General features: G+C 35.9%; 1 protein-coding gene across 7 annotated transcripts in view; it reads right to left on the bottom strand.

Annotated features, from left to right (window-relative positions):
* The window catches only part of DGKB (diacylglycerol kinase beta), a 389,225-nt gene that overhangs the window by 196,315 nt on the left and 170,963 nt on the right, over positions 1–21,947 (bottom strand). The window lies entirely within an intron of this gene.

The raw sequence follows: 21,947 nt of genomic DNA on the forward strand, positions 1-21,947 counted from the left end.
TGGCCCAGTAGAGATTATGAACCTGTGCTGAATGTCACCCGGCTGAGTACTGCTACTGAAACAAAAATAAATTGCTACTGACATATATTAACCACTTTGTTCTTCATTTGCTGTTTAAATAAACATGGCAGCTCAAAGCCACACCTTCTTGCATTTTCCTTTAACACCAGACCAAATCCCTACACCCCAAAAATGTTTTTTTCAGGGACCAAGAGAACAACATGGGGGTTTCTATACACTGTGCAATTGCCTTCTTCCTTTGCCTATCAGCACTATTTTTCTTCATTAAGTTGTTAATTCTTAGGACTCTTCCTTTTTTTTCTAAAAACTTATTTACCACGATACTAATAGCCTTTGTTCAGTTTCAACAGGACTATCTTACATTTTTCAAGCATTAGGAAAAGCAATGAAGACGAGTTGAAGTTCTTATGGTCCTTCTTGTAACAGATTTATTGATGTGGATTGTTATTTTGTGGATCCACTAGCCATTCATCCTCGGTCAAAGTTTTAATGCAGCACAACATAGGACTATGAGGGAATGGAACCCCCCTACATTACTGTTTTCATAAAGAAACCAGTTGTTAAAGTGATCATTTTTGTTACAGTTTAATGTTTCTTCATTTGCCCACAACAGATAAACCGGATTCTGATCCCTGACCTCATGCAAACCAGTACAACTAAACACATTACATGTCAATACTTCCACATTTTCAGTAATCATCTGTATCTACATCTGTATAGTTATTTTTATAAAATCCATGGTATTGAGAACAGAAATATACACCTCAAAGAAAAGAAAGCTAGGCAGCTACGTTTTCTTAACAACTTGGTAATACAAGAAAAGGTTTGTTTTTACCATAATATTTTATTTCTACTTTAAAATCTGAAGCAGATGAAAAGAAACCTGATAAATATGTTTGAAGTAATAACACTTAAAAAAAACCCAACCAAACAAAACCAAAACAACAACCAGTACTCAGACAGCACCCAGGCACACAGATTACTTTTCTTTCAACACTAGTTCTCCAGACATGATTAAACTTTTCTAGTAGACTTGTGCAAAATCAAACACTGATGCTGACTTTCCATCTGAACTGGATCATCAGTCCTCCTCTCCACCCTCCACCCAGTTCTCTGAGGGAAAAAAAGAAACAACTAAAAAACTACCAAGCAACTGTCCCCCCACCATTCTCACCGATCTGAGTAGTCTCTACAAGCAGGGCAGATTTATCTAAATCTTCAGTAGTATATCTTTTAATTTAGATGTCACTTTATTTGCACATTGTAGGAAATGAAGGCATGAGTGAAATACAAAAGTGGATATAGATACATGTTTGTGATTTTGTATTTGTTAAAAAGCTGTCCCATAGATGACCTCATAAAAGTAAAGGTTCGATTCCTCTGGCATCTACTGAAAAGGAGTGTGACTTCAAAACAATTTAATTTTTTAAAAAGAAAACATGTTTCATAAGTGCTAAATACTTTAGAGAATATTTAGAACAGATGAGTATATGGACTTTAAACATCAATTTCAGTTGAAAAATCAGGAAATCTAATGCTCATAAATATAGTTGTCCAAAAATAAATGCAAAATTGCAGGCACTTGGATACTGCAGCACCATGAAGTTTATGCTTCTGTAGGCATCCAACAAATTACAACCACAGAGAATTCAAGCTCTTTTTTGTCCTTGCTTTATTCCTACTGCCTGTAACTCACACCTACACTGCTTCTCAAGGCATCCTTATCTTTGGTGCCTGATAGTTATGTTGCTCTAAGCAGACAGTTACACATTCAACTATTTTGCCCAATCAGAACATTACAATTTCCCAAAGAATTTTATAATCAGATTATACCATGCTGACATTTGTATACAAATTATAGTGTTTCCATGTATCATAACCCTTATAATCGTGAACAGCTTTAGCAGAATTCTCTGTGGAAGACAGCTTTGATAGAAAATCGTTTCTGTCCTCCCAGTTAATTACTGATTTTTTTTCCACCAATTAGAAATTTGAACTCAATCCCACAGATTTATAATTTACAATCAGTAGCCAATGCATACAAATTACTCTTGCTTCTCTTTTAAACATGGCTAAAAGTTCAATTTATTAAATGTTAAATCATATGAAATATCCACAGTAAAATGCTGGGTAGTAAAACCCTCTCTGGCTACTGAAGAACACAGAATAGTTATTTATTTTAACTAATCAATCTTAAAAGCTACTAAAGGCTTTTCTACACTCAGCATATGTGTTTGCACTCTAACCTACTAGATTAGTATTGCCAATTTAGACTCTTAATCAATTTAAATATATATATATTTAAAAGCACTAGGATAAATAATACAAGTAAAACAGAAAATGTAGATTGAAAAAGGATGATTAACCTGCTAAAAAAAATCAGCCAGCAAGGCAAAGAGAGCAACATTAATTTAGACTTCCTCTCTAGTAATTCAGCCACTGAATCATAGTAGACTGAGGTTTCAAAATTTACCTCCGTTCCAAGGAAACTGCATTTCTCTGCATTTATTTCCCCCCTTCACTCCCCTTCTTACCTGACCTTCCAGTTGTACAAGAGAGGACTCCATATTGCATAATTTGAAAATAAGTAAATAGTGCAAACCATGGCTACTTGCAACTACACTGAGGAAGGCAGACCACACATACATGAATGTTCCCAAAGTTCAACAGTGCTGATGAGTGTAGAATTCACGTATTTTCCTGAAAGCCTCCTCAGCAGATGTTACAAATGTATCAATGGACTCTCTTTTCTGATTAATACATCAAAGAATACAGCTATACCCCCAAAATTTCTGGGTAATATTGACTTCATAACACCCAACTTAGGACAACTATGTATACAGCATTTTAGTTGGCAAATAAGCAAGCTGCTAATGTACTATAAAATGTAATTAATAAAGAACTGTTAAAACCTCTTGATTAGATTAATAGAGTGCTTTCAAGCAATTGTAAAGTGAAGAAACATGAGACAACGTATACAGGAAGTATCTTATATGACATGGAAAAAAATACCGCAAGTGATGATAAGAATAAAAGTAACTTTAGTTCTGCATTTTACAGATTTCTCAGTGTTATCAACCAATAGGTGGTTATCTTGTTTAGAAGTTAAAAAGAAACATCCAATGCTGTAACTTGAACCTATGTCAATTAGATTCAAATAGCATTAGGGCTACGGATTAAAGGACAAATTCTAGTTGTTACAAATAAAAATTGTTTCTTTTGGCATTCTTTTCAGAATGAAGACCATCCTAAAAATATCTGAGTAACAAATTCAGAGTGGCAACCTTTTCAATAATTAACCTACTGCAATGCTTTCCTCAGCCTGCCTGGAGAAAAGCTACTCACTTTTCTACTTAAGGTTATCACCAGAATTATGGCAGAAGGTGCTCTTGAGAATGAAGACTGTTACTAAAAATATGCATATCCAATTGATGACTCGATCAATTTTTCTGATCCTTACAGAGAAATTCAGATCCTTACAGAGAACCTCTCATTTAGGTTTCTGTCTTCAATGACACTATATTGTGACTGTAACAAAATAAATAAACACTCTGCAGCTTAGTTTATCTTAACAACTTCAAGGATAAAATTACTTTACTTGTGAAGTAAAACAGCTGATTGTAAAAGCATTCATAGTGATAAAGGTACTGTGAGCCTAGCTACCCATGCACATCAATAAATACAAAGTAATTGTGAAGCTACCATAATGAAAATCATGTTTACATATATCAGGTATGTGCCTGATATATATTTACAGAACAATTCTTTTACTCCAAAACCTACATATTCAATCCTTATCAACAAAACTAGTAAAGTTTAAGAAATACCTCAAAAGAACTTTCTAATAATTTTCTTTTATTTTTTTGAATATGCAAGTGTTTAAAGGGCAAGTGATTCATTTTAAACCTGTTCTGCTCTCTATATTTGGATTTTTAGACACACAACATTCAATGGTTGTATTAATGATCAAATATCCCTATGTATTAATTGAATAATACTTTTATCCCTACAATTGCAATGAAAATAATTCTTAATTCCACTGAAAGTCTGGTTTTGTCATTAATTAGCTATACAACACCTTTTATCACATATTCATAACTCTTCTTGTTTCTTAAAAATGTTTGAAATAAATATTTTTCACCCCATCACTAGAAAACAGAGGTTCAATCCTGAGAATGCACTGAATAAACAAACTTATCATGGACTAGATAGATATATATTAACATGCTCAAACTTAATGCAAGAAAAATTCAGAAAAGTTATTTTGTACATATAATTTGTATATACAAAAAAAATCAGGATTGTAATCTATCTGCTATTGCTAAAAAGAGAAAAGTTATTTTGTACATATAATTTGTATATACAAAAAAATAATAATCAGGATTGTAATCTATCTGTTATTTCTAAAAAGAGATATAGAATATCCTGAACTCTTGATAATATTACAGCTGGTGGTTTTTGTTTGTTTGTTTAAGTGACTTCTTTAAGGCTTTATGCTATTTGTTTTTTCTCCCTCTATCAGGAATTCACTGCCACAGGACCCACCAGAAATGAGTCTGTAAGTCAAAATATTACCTCAGAAGCGTTTTACTAAATGGTGCTGTTTGTAGTTTCTGTGTTGTCTTTTTTTTTTATTATTTTATTTTTTCTAATAAAACAATGGGAACACTAATAGATTCCATGACCAATACTGTTACCTAAAATCTCAAAGGCTCTTTGTTGACTCTAAGGCTACAGAAACGCTCTTTTTGATTACTTTAATAGAGCTGAAGTGCACTGCAACATTTAGTGAGTATTAGCCTCCTGGTCTCAAAGGAGAACTTGGTACACTAAGCAGCATCCTAAATTTGCCCAGTGTTTTTCTACATCATTCTGGTACCTTGAGCTCAGATTCATTTCCATTTGCACAACCTGTCTGTCTTTTCACACTTGGGCCTGCTCCTGGTCTGAGGGAAGGAAAGTCGGCACTGAATGTCAGGAAGCAGACCAGGGGCTGGCTTGAATTTGAACCCTCCTCCATCAGCATGACACAAAACTGGCTTATGCTGATTCAGCCCCGGTCTAACAAAAATATCCCCAGTAACCAGACAGACGGTCCCCTAGTTTTACTCTCTTATGCCTACATTTATTCTTAGCTATCTGACGTCATCCTGCCACAAAAATGGGGTCTGCAAGCTACAGACACATCAAATGGGGGGAATCATATACACAACAAATTTTTCGAGCAGTATAGGTGTAGCTGAAGTGATCTACACATGAAGCAGACAGTACAGGACAGCGGGGAGGGGAGCAGACACCCTCGCTCGCACTGGCAGAACTACCAACACAGATCTAGCTGCTAAAAGTCAAACACAGAACAAGCAAAAGTACCTTGGACTTAAATCACAACCAAGCACAGGACAGTATTTTCTTTTTCTTCTCTGGGGGATGGAAAACAGTTTCATAAACTAAACCAACAAAACACCCTAACTGGGTAAAGCAGAAAAAAACCCAACCCCCAAACTAAAAACAAAACCCCAAAACCAAAACTTCCTATCTCACACCGGTAGCTGATGTCCAGCTTTTCTCCATGAAACAAAATGTCTAGTTCTTAAGCTATGGAAAACGAACTTTACAGAAGGCACAGCCAAAATAATCACAGGTAAAAGCATACAGGGATGTTCCTCAGTAATGCACAGCGCACAAGGAACTTTGAGGGAAAGGCAAGTTTAAAATTATTTTGTGCTGTAACCTAGCTTTCTTTTTTGCTCTGTAAGGAATGTCAGCACTAAAATTCACTGCTTAAAGAATACTTGCAGGTCAAATTTAGATTAAAACTCACAATTCTTAAAAAAAAAAATAATAAAAAAAATTCTCATATCATCATACTGATGTTTTAATTTGATTTCTGAAATACCAATTCATACACTCCCACTTGAAACTAGGCAGAGCTCAGTTACCAACATACAAGTCAAACTCAGCAGTTCAGAATCCCTGATCACAGAGCAGAAGTACTTCTAATATGAGGTTTCAATATTAGTTAAATGATTCTCTAAAAAACAACTGTCTTGAGTTTATTAACCATTATTAGTGTCACACTCATACACAGTCATTTTCTCATTGACATCACCATGTCGTGCTGCCATGGTTTCCAAATGTCGAGGGTTTAGCTGCTAATGACGAAACCATAAAGTTTGCAGGTATATGTTACTCCAAACATAAAACCCTCAGCAAAGCAATTTGACATGGACACACTGAGTTGCCAAGGTGCTCAACCTAACTGAGTAGAGATTAATTCTATTTGATAAGAAATTTTGGTGTGAACACAGAAAGCAGTATTACTTGCCCTACAAAAATACTGCCTTCTGTAGCCAAAAATATTGTGATTGCCTCCATGAAAGTTCTTCCTATTGCCCTGTTCCAGGACACATTTAATATTTATATTAACAGAGTATTTAAGAATTTTTGTCATGATTCCCAGTACAAAGAAGAGATATACAAACACAGAATAAAAAGCCAGTTCTTGTCATGGCTGTCCTGAAGTGGAGGTATGACACACTTCATTTGAAGCATCATTTCCTTTGGATTTATTAGTTCTGGTTAATGAAATGTATGTATGTCACAGTTCACACTATATACTAAATAAGGTTAAATATGAAAAAAAATATATAAAAGTCATTACAAGAGTGGAATATAACATAGTAAGTAATAATAAATCACATTTCAAGACTATTTTTATTACTAAAGATCTTTCCTAACTTTTATACCATCTTATATGGCTTAGGAAAGGTAAGGAAACTAGTCCACCCATAATCCCCAAGAACAACTAAACCTTGAAGAGTTTACCGGTTACATTTTCCTTCTTTATTCCTTTGTTTAAGGGTCACTCACCCATTTCCTCTCAGTCTGGTTTATATTACTATTCAATGTAGATGTGTCACAAAAGGTATCTTCCACTTCCAGCCTTTGACTAAGCCTATTGCTTCTGGCTTAAATACCATCCCAGCTCACCACAACATTTTCAAGAGTATTAAAAGTCACAGAGCACAGTTATCAGTACTAATACATCTCAAATTCACAATCTTTAGTTTATCTTCATAGAGACCAGAGACAGCTTATTAATTACAGAGCTCCAAACTTGGCATCTAGAGTGCTCTCACCCTTCCCTCACAGCACTTGTCAGTTTTGGGCTCTTGCCATCACCACTATACTATAGAAAATCAGTAAATCAGAATTCATTATCAAATTCAATCAGTTTTCCAAGTGCTTAATTTACCCAAGAAGAATTTGATGGCCTCTAAAATTATTTTCATAATCCTTTTAGCCCATGTTTCACTGTCTCCATGTTGTGTAGTAAAACACAACCTTTTGAAATAGACCTGAAGATTCAGTTCAGATACATAAGGTGTTCCCCAATCCTGCCAATAAAATACACCACTTCTAATTTTACACATGAAACCTTTAAGAAAATTTATGGACAGTATATTACGTAAGATCAGCTGTGATTAACTGTCTTCCCTTTTGGCATGGATCACTCCAAAAGACTACTGAAAATGTACTTGCATTTTCATAAACTGTATGAATATTTCTTCATATTTCATAACCTTGATTTTTATATTCTTCCCTTTATATCAGCAAGTACATCTCATGATCAGAGTATATCACATGCAGATAAGTGCATTAAACAGCAGCTGAGTGTAAGTAATAAGTTCTTATCTAAAACAAGAGTTGTATTGTATTTGGTGGCTGTCTTTTTTACTGTTTTTCCTAATAGCTAACACCAGCCAGCTCACACTGATGTGAACCACTGAAGCATCATTTCTGCACTTTGATAACTATCCTTTTCCACTCAGCAATTGCTATGCACATCCTTACTGTTAAAGTCAGATTGGTGTTGAGCCACTGTACATAATACAGTCAAATCAGAAAAACATGGAGTTTTCTTGACCATTCCGGCTCCGTGTTGCTGCCTGCCAGCATCGGTACCTACAGAAAACCATTAAGGTTAGCCTGAAATGTTAAATGTATACACATCTATATACATGGCCTAGTCATATGAGCTTTAATGCATGTGGCTGAGCCATTTTTCCCATCGTTTGAATCTCCTGAGGTTATGGGAACTAACCTGACACTGTTTAAAAGCAGCTCATGTCAGTCAATCAGTTTATCTCAAGAGACAGCTGTAAAACTTGATTTGGATTCAACAAATATTGTATGCCATGTGGAAAGATGCCTAAAAATCAGCTAGAATAGGCTACTTAATTAAAGCCATATGTTCCCATCAGTTACGCACTGAACACGGAAGCAGCTGGTCGCAAGTTATACAACTTACGTGAGAAGAGCTAGTAAACCCTTTATGTGGGAAATTAGTGTCTAGATGGCATACTGACGATGCTGTTTGGTACCCTTTGATACCTAGATGTACTTCATCCAGGTTCAATGTTGTATTGTACTTCGATGCTTACAAAAATATTTAAAACTTCTCTAAGTGCAAGAAGAAAACAGTAAGTCTCAGAATTTTTTGTAAGGCAGTATAGATCATTCACAAATTCATATTAAAAAGAGCACTAACAGCTAAAATTACCTGCAGTAGTTTAATCAGTAGTTAGACTGATGACAGAGTAGCTGGAATTTAAACACATAATTCTTTAAGGATTCTATGGGACCATGTGTTTTTATCAGATCTATAAAATCAGCAAGACTTTGATCATGAGCCTCAAAACTTCCCAATCCGATCCATGTAACCAGAAAAAAACAACAAAAACTGACTGAGAGCTAACTACTTATGACGTGGTAGTGACTGCTAATTAGTTAACGCTATAATTCCTATTGGCAGATACTTGCCAATGGTAATAATAAAAAAAAAAAAGTAGACTATAGTTTTACTTTATAGACTTTATAGTCTGGGTCTTTGCAATTCAGTCACTATATAAAGATGTCATGTCACTGCAAATGTAAAAACACAGTTAAAAGCACCTTGGTTAGGTGAAGGGACAAGCCTTTAGTTCATTAGAAAGCCTGAGTGGGAAAAAAGTTCCCCTGACTTTTCTTGGAAACATTGACTTCATCTGGCTGACTTTGTGAGAGCTAAATAGAGGTACACCACAGAAAACAAAACTGTGCTTATATATTTCTGGGATTTTTTTTTTTCCCAATATATACAATATGGTTCAAACAGAGAATTGTTGGGAAAAAAAAAACTTAAAAAACCCAGGGAAGTTCTGTATGATTCTCAAAGGCATGTGTTTGCAAGCAGTAGCTTATACAGGGCCTTTTCTTAGGTGCAAATTCATGAGTAAGTTTCATGATTAAATTATACAGCATCTTACCCTTTGTGGCATAAAAGTGCCAGTGTCCAGGAAGGCTGCTGTTTGACCCATACTTGGGCAAACAAGCCCCGGTTCTCCGTTCCATCAAGCTTTTGGGCCACTCACTTTCAAGGGTGGTAATGACTGAACAAAGCAGAACATAAGGTTTCAACAAACTGGTTAGAAAACCCATCTGGAAAGGGACGTGTTGACTCTTTCCTCTGTCTGATGGGGCCATAAACGGAAGATATTTCAGTCCTTTAGCCTACAGATTATATGAATAATATTACATAATAATGCTGTTCTTGGCAAGTGTGATAATGATGTTACGTATTTATCTAGAAGACAAACTTTCATTCCTGATCTAAAACAGGACAAACTATGTACAATTTCATCAGCAGCTTTTGCACGTAAGATGACTGTGCCTTCGTAGTCAAATGTTTCTGTTATTAAATTTGCTGAATACCAAAAAGATTAAGATGTGCATTGCTCTGGGAACAGCATTGGGACTAAAAGAGCTATAGACTTATTAACCATTTCAGTAAAATTGTACTAACATAAGACATCTTTATATACCAACTGATTTACAAAGAGCTGCATTGCAAGTAAAATTATAGGTTTTTTTCTTTTTCATATTTTTTTTCCATTGCCACTACCATGCATTTTGCATCCATTTGAGACACCAGCTACTAGTTTGACCTTGGAGTATTGTAGCAATTACATCACGTCAACTAACAGTACCAATTTTTGTTTTGTCTACTGAGAGCTGTATCAGAAAAGGAAGTGTAATAAAACTTTACCGAAGGTAGGAATCCCGAATGTATTTGGTGTTTCTAACTGGTTAGCTGCTCAGTATATATGTGTGAACATATCCAAGTTTGCAGAAAATGCAGATTTTTGCAGCCATTCAGGGGGACTTTATATTCCACCCACAAGGAGTAAATGTCTATACATTGCCAAGAAGAATACATGGCCCGGTATGTAATCTCCTAGCTTGACCTGACTAGCCAAGCTACATAATACATCTGGGAGCTAGAGATTCCTCAACAGCACTTTCATAACTGTTTGCAGCCTGCATTTGAAAATTTATGCAAATTAATGGCAGGCAGGACCTTCCAGAAAGTCACCTCTTAAGGAATTATCAATTGCCCAGTCTGCTTCTATCCACCCAAATACAAGAAATCTGTGTTATTTTACATGTGTTTTACATTTAGAAACCTTATTATTTTAGTCTAAGTTGAAAAAACATCTTTTAACTGCAAAGCATAGTTGTTCTTGGCAGCTGACCATAAATCATCAGAACAAGGCAATCAATAAATATACATGTTAAAACTCAATGACTGTAGCCATCAAAACAGTCATTGGAATATTTATACTCTGTGAAACAAGGGAATTATAGAAGCTGTCACTCTTCTTGACAGAAAAAAGACACCATACATGCTGTTTAACTTCAAATATAGTTAAAGAGAAATGGTACACAAAATGACACAGCTCCACGCAGTTGAAGCAGTGAGCCAAGGGTGAGGAAGACCTTATAATTATTCTATGCTGCTTTTCAACTGAATTTCATACATGTACATGCTGGTTTTCTGCAGGACTTTCAATTATTCTTTTTCTCTGAACTAAAAAATTATTCTTGCCATTAACCACATTTCTAAATTGTCATTTGAATCAATTGGGCCTTTTAAACTCAGTAGTCTTTAAATAGCTTCAGTGAAGCCCCATATGGCACATACCAACTCCAATCGCTTTTTGAGTTTTCAAACAGAAGAGGGAGTAAAGGCTGAAGAGATTGACTGAGATGATGTGATCAAGGAGGACATTTAAAGAAAGGAATTTCTTTTAATTGAAGTATTTACTTTGACAATACTTTAGGAACATTATGAACCATCTTATGAAGAAATACGTAATAGGGTTCAAATCAAGCAGGTCAGCTTGTTAAACACCAAATCGCTATATATTTTAGCATTGCAAGAAATAAGAAATTTGCCTACTAGTTTTTGACACATTTTCTTTTACATAAAAAAATCCTTCTCATAATTAACTGGCAGATAAAATAGAAACTCACAGTATTGTATATCGAAATAAATGTTGCTTAATAAGTACTACAGTCATTGTGAATCTATCATGATATTATGCCTTATTTTATACTATGATACAATTAAATCTTATTATTATACTTACTGCAGTATTTTTCAATTCTGTTGCTTTCAAAAGATTTTGCCTCCTTTAAGTTGTGTATCTACCCTGCCATTCAAAATGTCTTTGCTATACAAGTGCAGCAGTATAGCACTACATAGAGTAGCAGCAAACAGCTGTAGGCAGGCAGAGGAACTGAGAAGCCAGAGGAGCTCCAGCAGGCTCCAGCAGGAAGGACTAGCTCTGGCAGCCCCAGCAGCAGCCCACCTGTGTGCTGCTGCTTCCCTTCCTCCTTTCTTTTGGAACAGGAATTCCTGGTATAGTTGAAGTACATGGGAAAGGTCCTGCTGACCCACTTACACAGAGTTCATTATGATTTCCTGTCTGAAGAGGAAATAACATTCAACACTGCCATTCCTAAATAAATAAATACCATTTCATCCCGAGCTATATTTTTTTTTCCCCCAGAAACAGTACTATCTCAAATTGAAAGCTGAAGTGATGAAAGTAAGCAGATTGTCTCCCTGATTAATTTGCTTCATTTTTAAATTTCAGTGACTCATGACCAACCTTGATTTGTCTCATTTAAGCTTATATCTTGAGGATCTTTGCTATCTTAACAGGCTGCTGACTATCATATATTTTCTTCTCATTAAGGTACGTTTAGACTGATCAAGTTGTCTTGTCACTGTCCTTTGCAATAAAGCTCTTAAACCTTCTGAACCACTCTTGTTACAGTTTTCTGAACCTTTCTTAAGTCTTTCAACATCCTTTTTGAAATATGGATACCACAGCTGGACAAACTTACCAAGACTGCATCCAGAGCACGCTACCCTTACTCAGTGTTCCCCTCAGAACTTCAAGGATCATACTTGCCTTTCTAGCAACAACTTATCTTCAAGTAGAGTTGCTGCTTTGGGGCATGCAGTCTTCTAACTGTAATTCCCATGCTTCATTTCTAGGTATCTGACAGTGTTAAAACAGAAAACCCTTAATATTTGCTGATAAAAATAGCTATTACCACCCAAGAAATGAGAAGAGAGGGAAGACTGAGGTGGATCCAGACAACACACTTGTTAAATAATTTATTCTTTGAGATTTGTCCTTGAAATTTCCAATATTTGGTATCTGAGAAGCCCTACTAACCTTTCTGACAGGCTGAAGTGTTCACTAATTAATGACAGTGAACTTATACATTCTGTGCCCTAGTATTGAGTTAATCACAGTGTTTTGCAATGAGACTGTTTGTCTGAAACCATTTTTTGTATTCTGAAAGTTTGTATTTTGCAGGCTGTTCATCTGAAACAATTTTCAGAGGTCTTCCAGAATAAGCCCAGTCCAAAGATTAGAGTACTGGAACAAAAATAAAACGTGGGACTCTGTGTTCTGATGAGAAAGAATGGTAAAAGAGATACTATGAGTTTACAGATGTGAAATGTGCTGATATATCTAAATTAATTTAGACAAAATTGATGCACTCATTTGTGTGGCTCCTTTTAAAGTGGTTAAAGAGTGGTCAAAATTGATTTAGTTTAATTGGGTTAAGCTAAAACTGTTTTAGCCACTTTTAAACTGCTTCAGTGTCCACACAAAGCAGTTGAACCTACTTAGCTAAATGGAATTAGAAACTGATTTTGTTAAGCAGGAACAATTCCTGTCACAAAAAAGTGACAGGTAAGTGACAAGAGTTAAAAAGAGAGTGGTGAAGATGAGGTAACAATAAATGAGCATTACAAAATAAAGGAATGAACTATGAAGGAAAAAGAGTGAAGGGCTGAATACAAATGAAGACAGAATAGATAGATGGATAAAATAGAGAAGACGACTGAACACACGTGGGAAAAGGGCAGCTGTTTGGCTTTAAACTTCCTACAGAACAAACAAGAACAGAACCAGTGAAGACAAAATAAGGATTTTATAAATCATGCTTCTAAGAACAACCATCTATGACTTGGTCTGGCAAAGCTGCTATAGATGAGTAGAGCTTCTAATTTGGCTCTAAGAGTCGAAATTTGTTCATTCTTGCCATGTACCATCTCAATGAACTATTGTAAGAAAACATGCTTATTATGATCTTTTGCTAAGATGCCAGGTGGTAGCACTTAAAACCTCTTGCTATGGGAGTAGAAAAGGGATTTATTTTCATTATTCATGAGAGCCATTTTTAGGGGATAACTAGTAATATGGATGTTGTTGTGAATCAAGTGACATCAAGTGTACTTACTTCTGGGGTTACAAAATGAAATGAGGTGAGGTAGTTACTTAAATCTTTGACAACTGCTTATGAAATGCAGGTATACTGGGGCAACAAAAGTTACAAGAACCCACGTTCATTAGACTCATTATTTTTTAATGTTTTATTTCTGTAGACACATATTGGTGCCATACAGGCAAAACTGTGATACCTAATATTGTGCACACCAGATTAGAGTGCTGCTTTGCATTGTAAGCTTCATTTTAAAATTTCATCTGACAATTTGGAAATATTGATCCTCCTGATTATTTGCTGTTCATGTTATTTTCTGGCATGGACATTTTTTCTCCCCTGAACTTAGGGGGGGTAGGGCGTGGAGAAAAGAAAGAAACCTCAACCAATCAACCAAAACCACTCCCACAACACCATGAAAAGAATTTGGCAGTGGTAGCATGAAATTTTCAGAATTAAATGTTAAATTTAGATAGATAAATCTGACTAGACTGAAGTGGCCCAGAGCTTTTCAGAAGTCCTGAAAAGGAAAATTTCTTCCTGAGACACTAGTAGCTCTCTCATTCAAACACATGAAGTTTGGTTGAGTAACAAGTCTGAAAATAAGATTTTGAAAATACAACAATAACCCATTTACTATGTCTTCATTTTATCTCCAAAAGCTGCCTAGCCTAGAAATTAAAAAATACCAAATACAATATTCCTTCTTGCCTCATCAAGAAATATTTGAAGGAATATATTTTCTTTAGATTTTGAAGATATTGTGATAGTAGAAGGAATATATGGCTATATATTACATAAAAAAGTAAATAAAATTTTAGGTCAAAATTTATAACTATAAGGCATTTTTTTCTCGTAATGTCTGGACTTAACTAAAGAAAGAACGGGGTTAAAATGTATGTCAATTAAGCTATAAACGCAGAGGAAAAAGATGCAATGAAGAAAAAGTCAGCGATGCTGTGGCTGTGCATCCCTAAGCTGTCTCTGATCCAATCTGTTATGCACACACAGAACAGTATTAACGTGAAGAAGGTGGCTCCGAATCTGAGCTCGTGCTCAGACAGAATGATGTATATCTTTACCCATGTAATGGAAAATCCACAGCACCAATTACTTGTAGGTGATCAAAGCACAAGAATAGCATCACTATTTTATCTGTACATAATTTTATAAATTCAAAGCATGTAAAGAAAGTTATGGTAGAAAAAGAATTGTATTCCACACATGGGGAATGGACTTAAGAGCTCGAGATGAAAGTCAAGAAAGACAGTGTTCCCTTCTACATAAAATTTGTCTAAAATTCCACAGATCTGACTCTTTCTTAGTTCTACCCATGGCTTCCTGAATAGCCTCTGAAAAGTCATTTTAGCTATGAATAAAACAGATATAATGAAATCTGCTTCTTTTCCAAGTGCTCTGAGGTTGGGAATTTGCTGAAAAGTACTACTTAGTAAGGGCTATTGTCTGTAGTGCCTAGAAATCTGTAGTATCTAGAAACTAACAGGCAGGTGACCCCCTACCTCATCTTCCCTCTCTACCATGGGTGACACAGCCCTTAACTGAACTCAGGTGTCAATATCGTCACAGGGTCAGATCACCCAGGATGTTAATTTGGAGTCTGTGCTCTATCCCCAAAACCAGCTTAAGTAACAGGGAGAGATTCTACCAGTCAAACTTTATTCTCTGCTAAAGCAGAGACGAAATAGCAGTTCATACCTTTCCTCCTTTTCTCTTCAATTGGTGAAGAAATTCATACACTGTGTTGATTTTTTAGTATGTTTTTGCCCTTGAAAGCCACAATAAAAGGTAACAGACTGCAATTTCATAAGCATCTGTCTGCTTGTCTGCATGTTTCTTTGGTAGCTAACATACAGTTTAGATAAATTTTGCCTTTTTTTAAAAAAAACAAACTAACACTCTTGGGTTCTTTTCACCCATGAGAAGGGAAATCACCATAAACTCAAACATAAGGAGATCATATGTCTAACAAAGGAGAAAATTTCAGTATCTTTTTCCATGCATTTTGTCTGGGTGATGGATTAAGTTACATCGCAAGATTCAGCTTCAAACATTAACTCATACAATTAGCCAGACATAATTAGACAGTCAAGTCAGAGAGTATTAGTCGTCATTCACTGAGCTTTTTCATCTTATGACCTGCACAGATTTCCATAAGGTGAAGGCCAAAATGGACTATAGCATTTTTATTTGACTAGCATTTATGAATTCATGTATCATTATATAAATATTACCTTTGATTGAGATCTCATTAAAGGTCTCTCTATCTCATATCAAAATGTCAATAACACTCCTAAGAAGGGAAATGTCATTTAACTAAGGCTGTGTTATAAATCTAATAACTTCAAAAATGATCATAGAAAATGACTTTTTTTCTCATTAAACCCCTGTTGTTTAGTTTTTTGCCTTCAAAAAATACCGAACTTTATTCAGAGATATTTTGCAATGAAAGCAGAAAATAGCAGTATTTGAAATGATAGCTATCTTCCTGAACTGCAGAACCATCAAAGAACTCTCCTGCCACTATGTTTCTTTTTGGCTTAACACAGCATTTTTTCTAAACGTTGGCAGAGCCTTTCCTCCTCTCAGTCTCATCACTTACTTGGTGTAAAAAGTGACAGAACAAAAGAAGTAGGATCACCACAGTGAAACTCATTGATATCAAGAGAGGCAAGTATAAACCCAGAGTCCAAAAGCAAATTATTTTTAATATTAGCCAACTTCTACCCAGGCATCAGTGCTTGTTGCTGGGTATATTCACTTCCCCAAAGATTCTCCAACCACTGCTCTTTGGGAAGTAGGGGTGCTTCCTTCCCTGCAACCCTAGCAGAAGTGAATGTGGTTGGATATTTCGCATCAGTGATAAATCAATGATAAATTGATAAATTGACACAGTGATAAATCTGTGTCAGGTCACAGACAACCTTTTCAAACAAAGGAACATGTCAATGAACGTCTGATATCACCCCCTTTAACATGGAGTTTGCCTAAGAAGGAAGAATGGTAAAAGGAGCTCTTAGGCACCAGCTATGGGATTTTACAGATGCAAGGCAGCAGACCTTTTACCTGCTACTCTCTAAGGGAACCAAAATGCTGCAGGAACCTAAATAAGCCCTGTAGGGGTCAGAATTGACTTCCCAGACTGTGTGTTTTACAGAATTTTTCTTCCCTTTGACCAAGATTGGTGGGGCTGGATCTATGTAATCTGTTGCACCTTTCTATTCCCAAGTACCAGACGTATAGAGGTCCACAGAATTCCAATTTGCATCTGTTTCTTCAGACAACACCAAGACTTCTGCTATTTCCTTTAGCATTCTGGATTACCTGATTTGTTTGAATGGATACACCTAAGAAAGAAGTAATGTAGTAACATGCAATACCTATGGATTAAGTACCTTTTTAAACATGGGAAAAATCTGGCAAAGAATTTTTAAGGTAACAGCTCTAGACAGCAACTATAAACAGCTAACGCCATGATCAACTCCAAAGTGACTGGTGCCAATCCTGATGCTTCTCTTGTATCATGAGTTATAAGATATAACATTGTGAGTTACAGAGTACAGGGAAAAGGAAAACATGAAAAGCCAGAGCAGGAAAGTAAGGAGAGCATATGTGAATGCCCTAGAGAATCCAGCAGCTGAAGAGCTTTTCCTTCATAACTGTAGAGACCAGAATGGCTGCGTGAACAGTCTTTCCACAGCAGCAGTACTGCAGGTATATGCCAAGGACAGCCCTCTAGGCTGGAACCTCATTACCAGGATAGTACCAGAGCCTATCAGGGAAAGGGTGCCCTGTTTACACTACATGGTTACTGAAGAGTGTGTATGTGGCTTGGTGGTGCTAAACCAAGGTGCAGGTGCAAGTGGTGCATACCCTACCATAGTGTACTGTGCAATATGTGTTGATGTGATTGCACGGCTCTTGGTGGGAGCATCCTCCACAGTAAGACTGCCTAGCAGGATGCACTGGAAAGCACTGACTACAAGGTGTGGTCCTACGTCTTTCATTCTGGTGTGCCACGTCAGCCCAGTGACACCACCAGTAGTTACACAAAACAAGAGCATAAGTACAAAAATTTTGACCCATTCTTTGTTGTGTTATAAGCCTAAGTACTCTTGGGATTGTCACAGAAACAAAGAATACGCTGTTTTACCCTCATAACTCAAGTTTAAATGAAGAAACTGTAAAACCACAAGCAGTGAATAGAGAGTTCCTTGGCTATGTGTCTGTAAAGGCTCTTTAGTACAAATTGTTCCAGTAAGGACACAGAATAACTTATGTTCAGTAATTTGCCTCTAGTTCCACCTGATTCGGATGATAACATAAGACTAAGTGTTTCTTGGCTAAATCCACCCACTTTCAGTTTAGTTAAATCATGTTCCTTTTGGGACTTTGCCATAAAAATGTAGAAAACATGCAGATCTGGTGATATAAATAATATTTTTGTACCACTGGAATCTCAAAAGCTATCAAGTCTCTAGATAAGTAAATAAAACTAAATGGCAGACGACTCTAGCTCTCTGAGATTTTTAGATATTTCCGCCATATTTCCTCCCTGTATAACATACATCATAAAATCAATAGCGCATATAATTTAAATGGCTGGTATACCATTGTTACTTTCATGTGTTTTGTGACATGAACTCTTCTCAGATATATGCAAATCTCTTAAAACTAAAAACTTCTTCCTAAATAATATTTGCTGGAATTTTTTTTTTTTTTAAAGAATCTCTCTGCTATCTGGGCTTAATATTGAGTGCAGATGCATACTGTACATATGACTGTATGGCTGATGCCAAAACAAAAATTTAACATCCAGTTCCTTTTTAAATCTGCAAAAGTGCCCACTTTAAATCTCAGAATTCCATGTTTATTTCTCTTCTTTATCCCTTTGTCTGTGGCCAGAATGCTTTTCTTGCTCTATTTTTGATTTATCTTTCTCCCTCATAGCATCAAGAAGACAACAGCTATGACTACATAACACACGCTAAAAGCATCATACTGTATTCATCATTCACCCAAAAGATTGATACCTTAGATGAATCTTCTACTTTTAACAGAAATTTTCAATGTAGTCAATGGGTGGACTGTTCTAAACCAAGCCAATTAGAATCAGAAGCCAGAGGAAAAAAATTCCAATGCTTACCACATTCTCATTTGCTAACCAATAAAAAATTTAAGCAATTAATTAATTAGAATTTGTTTCTTAAATGTTTGCAATTAAATATCTATACATTTAATTTGATATAAAATTGATCTCCCTCTTTGTTACCTGTAATAGATTGGTTTTTATACTGTGTTCTCAGAAATAACTGGACTTCATGTCCTCAATGGGCACTTGAGTCTGCATGATCATGGTTTCTTTGGCCACTTTCAGCTACAGACAGGCAGTCTGGGAAGACCCAGTAGGTCTCTGGTAGACCTGTGAAGGCAAAATTCTGAGACAGGATCTTTAATGGCATGGGAAAAACATAAATGATATTGCCAGGGAGAAGCTGTTAAAGCAACTCATTTACATAAACTTGCTTACACATATCAGGATTAACTCTGATGTGAAAACAGCATGATTACAATTTATATCTAAGCTATTTTTCACATGTTTTACATGTGTACACAGAGACTCAAGTTTTATAGCTTAGCCAGGTGAAAGCATCAGCATACGCTTAGCACACCTTTTGTTCTGTACAGCTTGTACATTTCATAAATTCCCTTTCCAGATGAAATTTACCTCTGTTGCTAGCCTCACTTCTTCTAAATCTCGGTCTTTTTTCTTCAAGTCATTTTATCAGTCCTCTAAGCTTCTTTCTGCTTTATGCTCACCAGGAGTCTTATGACCAGCCTTAAAGCTTATTCACCTTACTCTTGACTTCCATATAAAGTGTTGTTGGCATCCACTTTTCCTCAACATATTCTTGTCATCACTAACAAGCAGAATTACAAAATCAAGACAAGGACTAAAATTTCAATTTCATTTGAATAGAGATGTTTCTCAGTCTGTGTGCAAAAAACCCACATAATATTTTCCTGATATCCTTGACATTTCTTTTAAGAACAACTAAGTATAACAGCATTAACAAGATGAACATACATCACAATTACATTATGATAATATGAATGAAATACTATAATGAAATCCTAATCATTACTTAGTATATTAGAAATTTCATATGGAGAAAATAATAACTTACATATATAATGAATAATATTGTACTACAACTAATACAGTTTTAAGTTAATTACACACTGTGTAGCTGATTTAGTTGTATTTAGCTAAGGAGCTGTTCTGTGCACACTGCAGATTAATTATGTCTTTAGGCACATACTCTCATTTATAACTGTCACTTGCGACAGTAGCTGTTGGCTAGGCTGCTTTGTAGACCCTTCCTTTATGAAAACAAATAGCTCTCCTCCAAAAAAAAACCCAACAAAACCAAGAAAAGCCCCACCCCCACCACCAGTAAAATCCCTGAATAAACAAGACTCAGAATCTCTACTAGCTAATGCAAGCAAAGACAAAATATTGAGGACTGAAAGTTTCATTTTACTGCACTTCTGCCCATAAAATATCCTTTACGGTATCTACTTAGTAAAGTTATAATGTCTCATTGCACTTTATTTAATACAACTATCAATCATGAAATTTAACATACATCCTCACAATTCTATAAACTGTTTGATTTTCAAAATCATTTATAAATGAAGGAGAAGGATTTAGGTAACTGCCTAAGACTCTTCCAATGATTCTTCTTAGAAGTTTTTACTGAATATAGGAAACAAGTCACTTTCTAGCCTTTGATTTCACACCAGAAGAATAATTTTACATGACAGGAATGGGTAATAAGTGATAGCTTAATAAGTGCATGAACTACTCATAAATCTAGAGCAAGTCTGGTTTTGTTCAAGGTATTCTCCATTGTTCTAACCTCATTATGAACAGTTAGATGCAAGAGAGCTTCAAATCCGTAAAATGCAGAAGAAAAAAAAAAATCTATGTGGGAAGATAGGAGGGGAAGAAGTTAGGTGAAAGTTAAACACACTATACTACTGTATGACTTTTTCAGGTTTATTGTATAACTGTCGGAGCGTCAATGACATTTTAAAGCAAATCTCGTAACCATCCCCACTTCCTGTGATTCTGTTTGAAGTGAGGACTAGTGCATCTCAGGCAGATACCTTTGGGAGGAAGCGCAGTTAGTGTGGCTGCTCTGCTCCTCCCATAATGTGGGGGGACACAGGCCAAACCAGTGACCAGTCTTCTAGGTCACTTTAGGACAAGCATGTGCCAGGAGAGTTCATCGCAGGGAAACAGACTACATCCAGTTTGAATTAAGGCTCCCAAACTGCGTGTTTTGTAGACAGAAGGGACTCAGCATCAATTGCTACACTCCTACTGAGCCAAATTACTTGCTAATTTAAATATAGCCCACAGAACTGTATTTTCACTGATCCTGACAAAAACCCGCAGTGAATTCAGCAGACCAGTATTCTCACTGCATTATAAGGGAAATCACACACACAATTCTCAATCAGTCTATATAACATACATGTGTATTTTCAGGAAGTTCCAGCACACATTCACATTTTAGCATTATAACTGCAATAAATAAATAGCCAAACAAACAGTAGGAATAATCTAAATCCTTTGGATTTCTTTGTACTTATATAAAACACAAGAAATGGTACCTCAGAAAACAATCATTTTTTGTGGTAGTTAAGTTTCATTAAGTAGTAGAGTAAGCTATGAACATACCTTTACACATCACATGTAGTACAGCGCAGCTCTCTTACCAGCACACCCAGATACACCTTATGGATAGTAGAAGGTTATGATGACAAGACCTGATGACAAGGTAAACTAAATCCACAGTGGTAGAAGGAAACTAGCTAGCAGGAAACACCACCAGCAGTGTTGCAATAAAGATATTACCAACCCTAAGGCTAAGTATTTCTAGTTATGGAATTCACCTTCTCCATGCTCAGGGAAACATCATCACACAGCAGCAAGGGGAAACCTTCAGAGACGCTCCTATAGCTCCTTATCTATGAATTATTCTACAGAGCCAGATTTCCATGGCATGTAGTATATGTATGTGGCTTTCTGGCATACAAAACAAATAACCACCTGCAACAAAAAAAACTCTGTATTATCCCCTGCACCACTCCTATTTGCCACAGGATCTAAAATTTCTGCAGAAGAATTTCAATAGCAACAAAAGCTGAAAAAAGTAAAAATAGTTTAAACATGCAAAGAGCAAAAGCCTATAAAATAACTAATT

The sequence above is a fragment of the Falco punctatus genome (assembly GCF_963210335.1).
Source record: "Falco punctatus genome assembly, chromosome: 4".
Taxonomy (NCBI): Eukaryota; Metazoa; Chordata; class Aves; order Falconiformes; family Falconidae; genus Falco; species Falco punctatus.